General features: G+C 42.1%; 1 protein-coding gene across 6 annotated transcripts in view; it reads left to right on the top strand.

The window, feature by feature from the left end:
- The window catches only part of adamts18 (ADAM metallopeptidase with thrombospondin type 1 motif, 18), a 102,605-nt gene that overhangs the window by 78,991 nt on the left and 11,441 nt on the right, over nt 1-12,173 (top strand). The gene's annotated exons all lie outside the window — the stretch shown is intronic.

The raw sequence follows: 12,173 nt of genomic DNA, 5'->3' as shown, positions 1-12,173 counted from the left end.
TTATGCTATACCACATTGCCCTTCACTGGATGTATAATGAGCTGCACTAAACTACATTTTAGCATTTAAAATAACTAGCCATTCTTTTGGTGAAAGTAACTAAAAGGTAACTAAAGTAGTGTAACTCATTACATTTCAGAGACAGTAATATTGTAATGTAACTTATTACTTTCAAAAGAGAGTAATAAGTAATATTTAATATATTACATTTTGGAAGTAACTTGCCCAACACTGGGGGTTTCACACATCCTACAACAAACAATGAACAGGATAACAGATAACACACACAGCATCATCCTCCTCTGTGAAGGATTAAACTGTTCTCTGAGAGGTGCTTCTACCTTAATTATGTGGACCTACCTCCTTTGAGCTGAGACCATAATATAAATCAGCTGCCTCCATCAGGTAGTCTCTCAAAAGCATCTCCTGCTCTGTTGAGAACACCTTCTTTGGTGTCCAGTAGCCTACTCTTGGGGGTGTTTGTGATCCCTGACTCTCCAACCTCAGCCTCCTCTTATGGAACCGGTACAGGGTGACATGGCATATATCCAGGGACTTTGCCACTTCCCTGAATGATTTGCCCTTCTCAACTTCATTTGAGGCCCTCTGCAGCAGAGCAAGTGGCACTTCCCTGTCTGTCTTCCTCTTTCTGACATGTGGCATACTGTAAACACACACACAGTAGGCCTACTGTACAGTATTATATTCTGTTTATTTTTACAGGGACAATGCACACCAACCAACAATACAACTGTATGCTTGAATGAATAATTGATCATTCAAGCAAATGAGCCATCATTGTAAATGTGCCATGTTACAACCGTCCCGTTACAACCGTCCCAGGACCACCAGTCTTGCTTCCACCCCCTGTGAACCTGCCTGGTTGCTAGCTTGACCCATATTTAGCTAGTTATATTTGTAGCTTACAAAACAGTGATTCTAATAATACTAGTTTGGATTCCTTGACATTTGAACTCAAGACAGTATCCAAAAAATACATCATATAATTTTAGTTAATATTTGACCTCAGAAACACACTTTTGCTGATATCTTACGCGAGAAATTCAAACGTGGCACCTTTTTTTCTCAGCGATCTTACCATCTAACTGCGCATGTGCAGAGTGCGTTTCATCAGCTTGTTTGTGATTGGAGATATTGAAGGTGTTACAACCGACCCGTGTTACAACTGTCCCTGGTCTCCCCTGCTACTTACTCCTAAATTAAACAATTGAATAAGAATGAACTCTACTTGCATGTAGTCACCAAGTATTCGCATGAATCACAGTTATTCTCATAACAATTATATTATAGGCAGGGGTGAAAGAAGTCTTCAGATAATTTGTTTTAAGTCAAATTGCAAAATGCTTAAAGATAAAATCAGCACATTTCAAAACAAAGAACCATGAAATGCTTTTGTATGAACAAAAACTCAATTATAAAATATATATTTGGAAATACTTAAATAATAATGAACCCATACAGACATTAAACGTTTCAACTTAAATAAAAACAAAAAAAAGTTGCTGTTGTAGAAAAAAACCTTTCCATAAGTTGTCTGTGCAAAGTTCCTAAATCAAGGTCACTAGTTAGGCTGTCGGATACATTTAAAGGACTAAAGAGTGCAATATTTCAGTGTAATGCAGTTCACCAAAAAAAAGTGCAGCAACAGAAAGCCACAGAAAATACTCCAACGAAGACCAGTATTTTAAAAGTGTACTGAAGTGAACATAGTTACATTCCACCTTTTATAATATGTGATGTATGTCAAGTTTGCAATCAATCCGTCTTGGAAGATGTTCGAAAATGTTTTTGCAAAGCCAACATTCGATTAGGCTATTAAATCAAAGGTCTTTTAATAATTTTCCAGCACGACTATCTCTGCAACCACAGTGCATCACACACCAGACAGGCTTTTATTTGCTAATTTTCCTTTATACAGGGATGCAAACTTGTCACCTTTTGGCAAAATTCGCCGTTTTGAATCCAAAATAGGTCGTTTGTGTGATTCATGTAGATTTGCAATAAAAATACTTTTGGGGTATGGGGGGGGGGGCAGTGGCGGCGCCAGAGATTTTCTCTAGGGGGTGCTGTGGGGTAGCTTGACGTTTCATAGAGGGTGCTCAAACATTAAGGGTTTCCCATTAATGCACCAGCGCTACAGTGGAATTTTATAATGCAACACTCCCCACACGCACCCACAGTGTACCCGCGACTGTTACAATGAAGGCTCGATAATCAGCTCACGGCATATAGGTGTAAGCAGGGGTAAAGTGCTATTTTTACAAGTGGGGGGTGGACCTCACGTCCTCTAGTGGGCATGCTCCCCCGGGAAGATTTCTTTAAATGTTGAAGTTCAAAGCATCAATCTGGTGCACTTTGAGAGCAACATTAAGAGATCTATGGATACATCTCTCAACACCCATATGAAACAGAACTGTAAACAGATTTTCTATTTCTTTATAGATATTTTACAAATCACACACCCTTTTAAAACAAACCGTTTGAGACCCACTGAGATAACTAGACTAAAGTTAACTATCTAAACCAGGGGTGGGGAACCTTTTTCCTCTCAAGGGCCATTTCAATTTTTTCAACATCCTCCGAGGACCGTACAAATTATTGACCTCTGCTTAAAAAAAACTAAAATCACAGCCCATTCATTTGGCCTTTCTTTCATGCTGTGCAAAGAAAAAGCAACCTCTTAATCCAGATATTGTACCATGACTCGCGCATGCATGCACGTGCACGGTGTGGCATGACCACCAAAACAGAAAGATATGGACAAAAGATGTGTGCAAATGTATTTAGTTTCCTATCCATGTGGACATTCTTTAAGTGGGGGGGGGGACCTAACCTCCTCTAAAAAAAAATTGTGCACTTTGAGAGCAACATTAGGAGATCTATGGAAACATCTCAACACCCATTTGAAACAGAACTGTAAGCATATTTACTTTTTCTTTATGGATATTTTACAAATCACTCCCCTTTCAAACTGTATTCTTGTTTATTAATAACAACTTTTTTTTACTATCATATAGTATTTTATACCCGTTTACTTTATTCTCTTATTTTTGTATAACTATAATGATCATATAAAGATGTGCCTGGTTGGAGAAAAAGCTTCTTATATTCGTTAGCATAGCTAGCTAACGAGATGCTAATAACAACAAAGTTATTGACTGTAATGATCACTATGACAGATCGCCACTGGGCTTTCAACTAAAGACACATTCACGCAAAAACTGCGGCATGTGTACGGCTCCTTATTCTTTCACACACACATACGGGTATTGGGCCGAGGGCGACACCGTACTTCCGGTATCCGCCGTTTTACGCGAGGTGCAAGCAGGCCAAGGGTTTAGCCGTACACCGTCTAGGTGTTGCTCAGCTTCCTGTACTGAATATCATAGTCTATTGCCTTAATCAATATCTAGTCAACTCTAAAATACCACATATATGCATTGGCATGATAATATTATTGTGACAAGTGAGGTATTCACCTGGTGTTTCCAGAAATTAGACGTAGATGCAGCCAAAATTGACACAGTCTGTAAGGGCAATCCGACAACCCACACAGCTTTAGTTTACGCTGGTAACGACCTAGAGCACACCCCTCAAGTCCAGAGATGTAATCCGAAGACATGCAGCGATTTCTTCGGTCGTTAATACAGAAAAAAAACCTAGTGCGCTCTGCCTTGCTACGTTAGCTAGCTGTTTATATTTGCACTTCCAGGATATTTGCACCTCCATGAAAATGGCATATTTATATATATATAGTAGGGCCGGGACTCGATTAAAAAAATTAATGAAATTAATTAGAGGCTTTGTAATTAATTAATCGAAATTAATCGCATTTTTAATCGCATATAAATATTTGACCTAAGAACAGTGAGAAGCAATTTTTTTCACATGGATTTTAGTATACCATTATGCGCATTCACACTGCAGTACTTTTCCCACAAAGGTTCATGAGAACTTAGTTCATGAGAACTCTTTAGTTCGCATGAACTAAATACAGATCGCGTTCACACTGGAATACATCCCTGAGGGAGGATTAGGCAAATGAAGCCGCTGACGTCACTTGTTCTTCTTCTGCTTTGGGTTTACTGGCAGGCCGCAAACCACTTCACGGCGTATACTGCCACCCGGAGTCCCCGGCCGGAAGTCCCCGGAGTTGGGGACTGGCTTCAGTAGAAGCTGCTGGGACTCCCAGCAGCTTCTACTGAAGCCTTCCGAGTAAATCGCCAGAACGCCGACACCTCCTCATCTCCACCGCTCCCATGTTTTATTTTGTGTTGCCATAAATTAGTCTCTCTGCGTTTCTGCGCTGGGCTAATGCTAATGCTAATAATGCTAATGCGAGGATAATAACTTTTTGGGAGTTTTACGGGGCGTGGTTTGCAATCCGCCCAGCCAATCAGACATATAGCTATTTTCTCACAAGAGAGCCGTACGAAAGTCCCTGCTCTCTAGCAGGGACTTTCGTGGGGGTAAAAAGGTTCTCATGAACTAATTTTAGTACCGGCTCTTTTTGGTGTGAACGCGATAAAAGAGGCTAACGTCCACGCTAGCTTCCACGCTAGCTGCTATATGTTTTGCATTGAGGTGATACTTGAGGCTTGATGTGCTGCGGTGATATGCAAATTCCTTTTTGCATAATTTGCACACAACTGTGCTCTTATCGACGCTTCCATCCGTCCGTTTTTTAAAACAACATTTCCCACTGTTGTTCACTGTGGTTTGTTGTTGTCTGAAGTCATGAACATTAGTTGGTGCTCCAGTATAATCGGTACGCCTGAAACTCATCCAGTGAGAAACGTTCCGCGGTGCAAAAATAAGTGCGATTAAAATGCGTTAATTTTTTTAACGTGTTAATTTTTTTAACGCGTTAATTTTTGTGTAATTAATTAATCTTAATTAACGCGTTAAAGTCCCGGCCCTAATATATATATATATATATATATATGGCGCGTGTTGCATTGTGGGTAGCTTGTGACGTCACTGTGTGTGAAAGAATGGGTACAGCTTGGAAGTGCCGGAGCGACATTCTGGTGCTCTCCGTCAGAACTGCACCCCTGTCAGACGAGACATGTACCACGTGATGACACGTTAGGTTCGTGTTGTGTTCAAGGACCGTGACCTTGGCCAGGAAAAACAGGCACTCGCTTTGTTTAATTTGTTTGCGGTCTAGATTTCTTTAACTTTTTTCTTTTTTGCGTGTGTTTATAAATTAACAAATTGTCTCGCGGGCCGTATACGGCCCGGGGGCCGGATGTTCCCCACCCCTGATCTAAACACTGAGAGTCCTTTACTTCACCTGAGCTGAGGTTATCTGAGACTCTCCATCTGACAGGAGAGAGTTCTCCCTCCACCTTGTTGTTGAAAAAGCTCCTTATATCCGTTAGCTTGGCTAGCTAGCACCAGATGCTAACCACAACGATCTCCGGTAGATACCCACCGGTGCGCGAGGCGAGCTCTCTCTCTCGCTCGCTCGCGCACGCACACAAAATGGCTCGTGCCACACACACACACAGAGAGCAGAGCTTGAATGAAACACAGAGAACATAGAAGCTACTTGTACTCACGACGCTAGGCTATTATGTGCAGAATCCCTCTCGCTTTCAGGTGGTTTTGATTGAGTGTCCACACGTGGACTTTTAAGGACTAAAAAACTATCCATCTTTCACTTTGCTGTTAGCAAATCATTTGGTGCTCTAGCTAACAGGAAGTCACTCAAGTGTCAAGTAATTTAGCCTATGGGTAGGTCAAAAATCGAATGGGTGCTGGCCATTGGCCTAATCATATCACCTGTGTTGGCTTTATGTTTTTGGTCAAAAATGTGTTTGTTTCACATTTGCATTGATGTAATCAATAATTTTTGTAATTTAATAAAAATAATAATAATTTTCGAAAAAAAAAAAAAAAAACACCATATTTCTTGGGAGTGCTTAGGGAATGCTTTGGCAATCCTGGGGGGTGCTTCCGGGACCCGGAGTAATCTTCGGCCGCGAGCTGTTATGTGCAATCATACACGCATGGTGTTCTTTTTGTATATAATGAAGCACGAGCTGTGTGCTCGAGTCTTCCTGCCTGTCGGATACTCATGGATGTATTATAAGGCTCTGCTGCTCCGCGATGAGGGTCTAGCTTCAGCAGCTACATTACCTACGGGTGCGTTCGTTAATATTAACTGTGTGGTCCGGAGTCACTGTGGCACAGACTGGACCGCTGGTGAACAGCTGTTAGAACGGGCCGTTCAGGTGTTCAGAGCAGAGCTCCCTGTCGGAGCGGCAGAGCGTGATGTGCACTGAGAAGTTTTTCTGTCGCAATATTATTTAGAATCGTTGAGCTAGCTAACTAGCATACATTGTCACTATCTGCTAACGTTAGCTTTAGCCTTCGTTTTTTAATAGTTTTTTTCATAGGCTATTTAGGTGGTATAAGTATAGATAATGTACTTGAGTAAAAGTAGAAGTACTAAGATCTTGTACTTGAGTAAAAGTAGAAGCACACAGATTTTGTACTAGAGTAAAAGTAGAAGTACTAAGATCTTGTACTTGAGTAAAAGTAGAAGTACCAGAGTGTAGGAATACTCTGTCTGTTACAGTAAAAGTCCTGCATTCAAAATGTTCCTCAATTAAAAGTAGAAAAGTATTATCATCAAAATATAGTGAAAGTAGCGACAGTAAAAGTAGTCACTGTGCAGATTGATCAATTTCAGAATAATATATCTGATATATTTTATAATGATTGATCATTAAAGTGTTCTCAAAGCTGGTAAAGATGCAGCTAGTTTGAATGACTTTGTATACTGCAGGGTAGCTTGTGAATTTACTCCAGGTGGAACTACAGTCTGAGTTAACACTTGATTATATTTCACATCATTCATCCACATCTGTAGAGTGACTAAAGGTATTAAATACATGTAGTGGAGGAAAAGTACACCATGTACCTCTGAACTGTAGAGGAGGAAAAGTACACCATGTACCTCTGTAGAGGAGAAGAAGAACAAAGTAGCAAAACATTGAAGTATCTCAAAATTGTACCCAAGTATAGTACTTGTTGAGTTGATGAATTTAGTTACTTTATACCACTGGCTATACAGATAGAAAGACTAAGCCTTGAACAGAGGCATGAAAATACATTTTCAAAATGCTCAACAGTGCTGCCAAAATGATAAACTTACTGCTACACAATTAAAATAAATGCTTTTATATATTTCTATTAGATGTGACTCTTTAACGTTTCTGTTATTATTAACTGCTGCTTTAGTTGTTCTGAAAGCTAACATCCTCTGTTATTCCTCATTTTAAAGCCGATATTCTGTTGGGTCGGGGGATCGGATCCTTGTCACCTTTTTCATACCTGATGAGTTTGCATCCCTGTTTATAAAATATGAATATCCTGGCAGCAGATCTGATCATTAGCCCCTGGGACCTGCACTCTGGACGCTCGGCTGTCATTCAGCCATCTTTCTTAGGACGTTGGGTTGTGGGCTAGGTCTGTATTTTACCCAGCGGTCCGAGTTCAGTCAGCGGTCACACAAAGGCGACGCCAGTCTCCACTGAAAAGATCAATCGGACCTTTCAGTGACAAAAGGACAACTGGGATGTGTGTTACTGCATGGTTGTACGCAGATTCATCTTTTGTCTCGTAGATTGATGCTATATTGTCACATTAAGTGTCCTGACGTCTGGGCATGTCAGTCCCAGCAGAGCACTTTAACTCTGGTTTCCACCTCTGCATTCAGCTGGAGTTTACAGCGGCTCTGGTGGATACTGGAACGGGTTGGGGTCACATTCATCTGCGAGTTATTGGTGTATTGTATTTAATGTTAGGCCATAATGGGCTGTCATCAAAGCGGCGACCTTCTGTTTGCTTGTGCACCATGTGGTGAATCACAAATGTATTTATAGTGTCCCCGTGCCAAGGATTTAACCTCTGCTAAACGTGAAGGTTAAAGCAATAATAACAAAGTCAGAGGCTAAGTTACAGTGTATGTGCATGCATGTATGAATCAATGAGATAATGGTTATGTGGTGTATACAAGACCCATTTTATATATTTTGTTCATTTCTGAATATAAATGTATCTGAAATGTTTTCCAACAATTGTAAAAACCCTGAGAAATACGTCATATATTACATTTGTATTTAGTTTTAAGCCTCATTCTATGACGCTTTTTAGATCTAGATTTTTTTTACATCTATATTTCAACCTGAGGATTTTAGTCATCTGACATTTGAACCTTAAATTATTAGAGAAACAAGTTAGGCAATTGTTAGCATTTAGCTCGCAGCGCCCTCAATTCAGTGTTGAAACCTCAGGGAGAGCAACAGAGGAGGGATCCCTCTCCCAGGACGGACAGACGTGCAATAGATGCCGTATGTAAATCGAAAAGATAATACATTTACAACATAGGTAGTCCAAATGTTTGGAAATGCATGTGTCTATAATAAGAAGATGAATCCACGAGGATGTCAGCAATCTTGTGGGAGCCATCAGTGAAGTAGTATGGTGAGAGTCTGGCAGGACCGCAGAGACAGGTTCAGCCACGACTCGAAGTCCAGGACTCAGATCCAGTGCTCAGGATAGAGGATCCAGGACACATGACCACAGCAACATGATTAGCCTCGACTCAGGATCCCGGCATATATATGGACACAAAAAAGAGATTTGGGGGAAACTGGGTTAATCGGAACATGAGAGTACACAGGTACAAACAGCCAGAAAGACGGAGTAAGGTGCCTCCCTCAACAGTCCAAGCTTATAGCAGCTAAACTAACGTGTCTACATACATGCACTCCCTTAGGATAGGTTGAGGGAAAAGGGTAGCAAGTAAGAAGTAGGAAACAGAGGTGGAGAGGCACACACAGGGAAAAAGGTCCCCATTGGAACCTGAATTTGTCAGAGGTAGGAGTAGGTCTGTGGCTACGTTCCACACTACCCGGCCGGGCTAGGCGTTCTCTGCAACCTGTTACCCTCTAATAAACCTTGAGAGGTCATAGAGGGGAAAGGTTTGGATACAGTTTTAAATATAAGTGAAAGAGTAAGAACTAAAATGTATAGGAGGCACAACGTATCTATGTCAATGCACTCTTATTAGATTATTTTATTTTATCACTATAAGCTTTATCAAAAAGGAAGGTCTTAAGCGTACTCTTAAAAACGGATAGGCTGTCTGCCGCCCGAACACAAACTGGAAGCTGATTCCACAAATGTGGAGCTTGATAAGAAAAGGCTCTGGCTCCCATTGTACTTTTAGAGACTCTAGGAACAACCAACAACCCTGCATTCTTGGAACGCAATGCCCTAATAGGACAGTAGGGTATAATGAGTTCTTTAAGGTAAGATGGCGCCTGCCCATTAAGGGCTTTGTAGGCGAGAAGAAGAATTTTAAATTATATCATGTGTTCTATAGGGAGCCAGTGTAAGGCAGCCAGAACAGGAGTAATGTGGTCCCTTTTCCTAACTCTGGTTAGTACACGTGCTGCAGCATTTTGAATCAGCAGAAGCGACTTGACTGACTTCTTGGTACTCCCTGATAATAAAGAGTTATGAAGCCTGGTTAGTGTTGCCTGACTTTATAAGTGTGTGGTTGCGTTCTAGTCACTTTGCTCAGCACTACTGCTTGTTACAACTTTTATTTGCCGTACTCGCCTTTAGCTGTTAGCTCAGGTTAATATCGCCCCCCTCCGACGTAAGCGTGATGTATGCGGTTTTTGATTCTAGGCCGACAATTTTTTGGTGCTTGAAACAAACCGGATTCCGGAGCTTAGAGGCGGCTCTGCTGCGGTGTGAACAGGAAAAAACAGTGCTTTCAGGCTCTAGCTCCGAACCGGCCCTGGATCCACGTTGGTGTGAAAGCCCCATAAGTTATTTTTATTGTATTGCTCGAAGTGGAGTCGAAAGAGATGAGTTTTCAATCTGCGCCGGAAGATGTGTAAGCTTTCTGCTGTCCTGATGTCAATCGGGAGCTCATTCATACCATTTTGGAGGCAGGATAGCAAACCGACATGTTTTTGCTGATGGGAACTTGGGTCCCCCTCGCAGTGCGGGTGCAGGGAGCCGTTTGGCTGATGCAGAGCGTAGTACACGTGCTGGGGTGTATGGTTTAACCATGTCCTGGATGTAGGAAGGGCCAGAACCTTTCACAGCATGGTACGCAAGTACCAGTGTCTTGAAGTGGATTCTAGCAGTTACTGGAAGCCAGTGAAGGGAGCGGAAGAGCGGTGTGGTGTGGGAACATTTAGGAAGGTTGAAGACCAGACGAGCCGCTGCATTCTGGGTGAGCTGCAGAGGTCGGATGACACATGCAGGTAGACCAGCCAGGAGGGAGTTGCAGTAGTCTAGGCGTGAGATGACGAGAGCCTGGACCAGAAGCTGCGTCGCTTTCTGAGTCAGGAGGGGACGTATCCTCCTGATGTTGTAAAGCGTGTATCTGCAGCAATGGGTTGTAGCAGCGATGTTTGCAGTGAAGGACAGTTTGTTATCTAGGGCAGTGGTTCCCAAAGGGTGTGCCGTGGCACACTGGTGTGCCGTGAGGCAAGTTCGGGTGTGCCGTGGGATTTTGTGACAATCATACGTTATTATTGCAATATACAACTACACAAAAAATAATTACTTTTTAATTTACTATATCAGTACTTTGTAGGTTTATATGTACGTAATCTGCGCGACTTGCGCGTCCACATCTCCACGTGCAGTGCTGCATAAACATGGCTGAGTCAGCGATAACTTTCGAGTGGTGGAGGTATGCCCATTATTTTGAGTTCGTCCGAAGAATAGACAGGAATGTGACGGTGAGGTGCAAACTGTGTCCAGGCCAGAAGCTGTTATCCACTGCTGTAAACACCACGTGGTCAAACCTCAACACACACCTGCAAAGAACACATGATAAGGTGAAGCTACCGCACACGCTATTCGTTGTTTGTTTATATCACGTAGTCTGTTCTTCTTCTCTGTCTTCCGGTTGTTGTCTGTTTTGAATGACAAATACACACTACTGCTGGTAAGGAAAGTTATTGCCACTCACGCATGTGCTCGGTGAGTAAAGTAACGAGTTACTTTATGTAGATAGTAACGAAGTAGTGTAATAAATCGGCAAAATATTTACAATAGCACATGTTTCAATGCTGATTGCTGAAATGTTACATTTATCATTTGTAGTTCAGGACCATGGACAATGCAGCTTCCTTGCATTGACAGTTCTCTGTGCTGAATTTCTGCTGAGTTTCCTTTGCCTCATTTTTTATTTTGTGACCTGTCTGGTTTAAATGAGTATGTTGCTGCTTTGATGAAGCCTAATTTGATAAAGTTTCAAATTAATTTCTGAAATATTTCGTTAATAAATATTTCATGAGTAATATAGTTGTCTTTGTCACATTTTATTTAGCATTAGTAAATAATTATGCACATTTACAGATATTTTACATGATATGAGTGATAACACGTGTTATAAGGGCTATTTTGCACAATAGGTTTGCCTTGAGATTTTTACTTGTCCTTTGGTGTGCCTTGGGCACAAAAAGTTTGGGAACCACTGATCTAGGGTCACACCCAGATTCCTTGCAGTCTGAGTCGGGGAAACAACAGAGGGGCCGATGTTGATTGTTAGGTCAAGAGTGGGACAATCTTTTCCCGGAAGAAAAAGCAGTTCAGTCTTGTCAAGGTTGAGCTTGAGGTGGCGAGCAGACATCCACTGAGAGATGTCAGCTAGACAAGCAGAGATGCGTGCGACGACCTGGGTCTCTGAGCGGGGAAAGGACAATGAATTTAGTATCATCAGCGTAGCAATGGTATGAAAAACCATGCGGGCTAATGACCGATCCGAGCGAGTTTGTGTACAGAGAGAAGAGGAGGGGACCGAGGACAGAGCCCTGAGGGACCACTGTAGATAATTGACAAGGGTCAGACTCGGACCCTCTCCAAGTGACCCTGTAGGTGCGGTCTTTGAGGTAGGAGGTGAGGAGGGAAAGTGCAGAGCCTGAAACTCCATGTTCTTGGAGAGTGTGAAGGAGGATCTGATGGTTCACCGTGTCGAATGCAGCAGACAGGTCCAAAAGGATGATGACAGAGGAGAGGGAGGCTGCTTTAGCAGTGTGCAGTTCCTCAGAGACAGCAAGGAGAGCAGTTTCTGTGGAGTGGCCTGTCTTGAAACCAGACTGGTGCGG

This window comes from Gymnodraco acuticeps, unplaced genomic scaffold, assembly GCF_902827175.1.
Source record: "Gymnodraco acuticeps unplaced genomic scaffold, fGymAcu1.1, whole genome shotgun sequence".
Classification (NCBI taxonomy): Eukaryota; Metazoa; Chordata; class Actinopteri; order Perciformes; family Bathydraconidae; genus Gymnodraco; species Gymnodraco acuticeps.
Note: the sequence above shows the minus strand (reverse complement) of the source record. Positions and strands in the feature narration are given on the sequence as shown.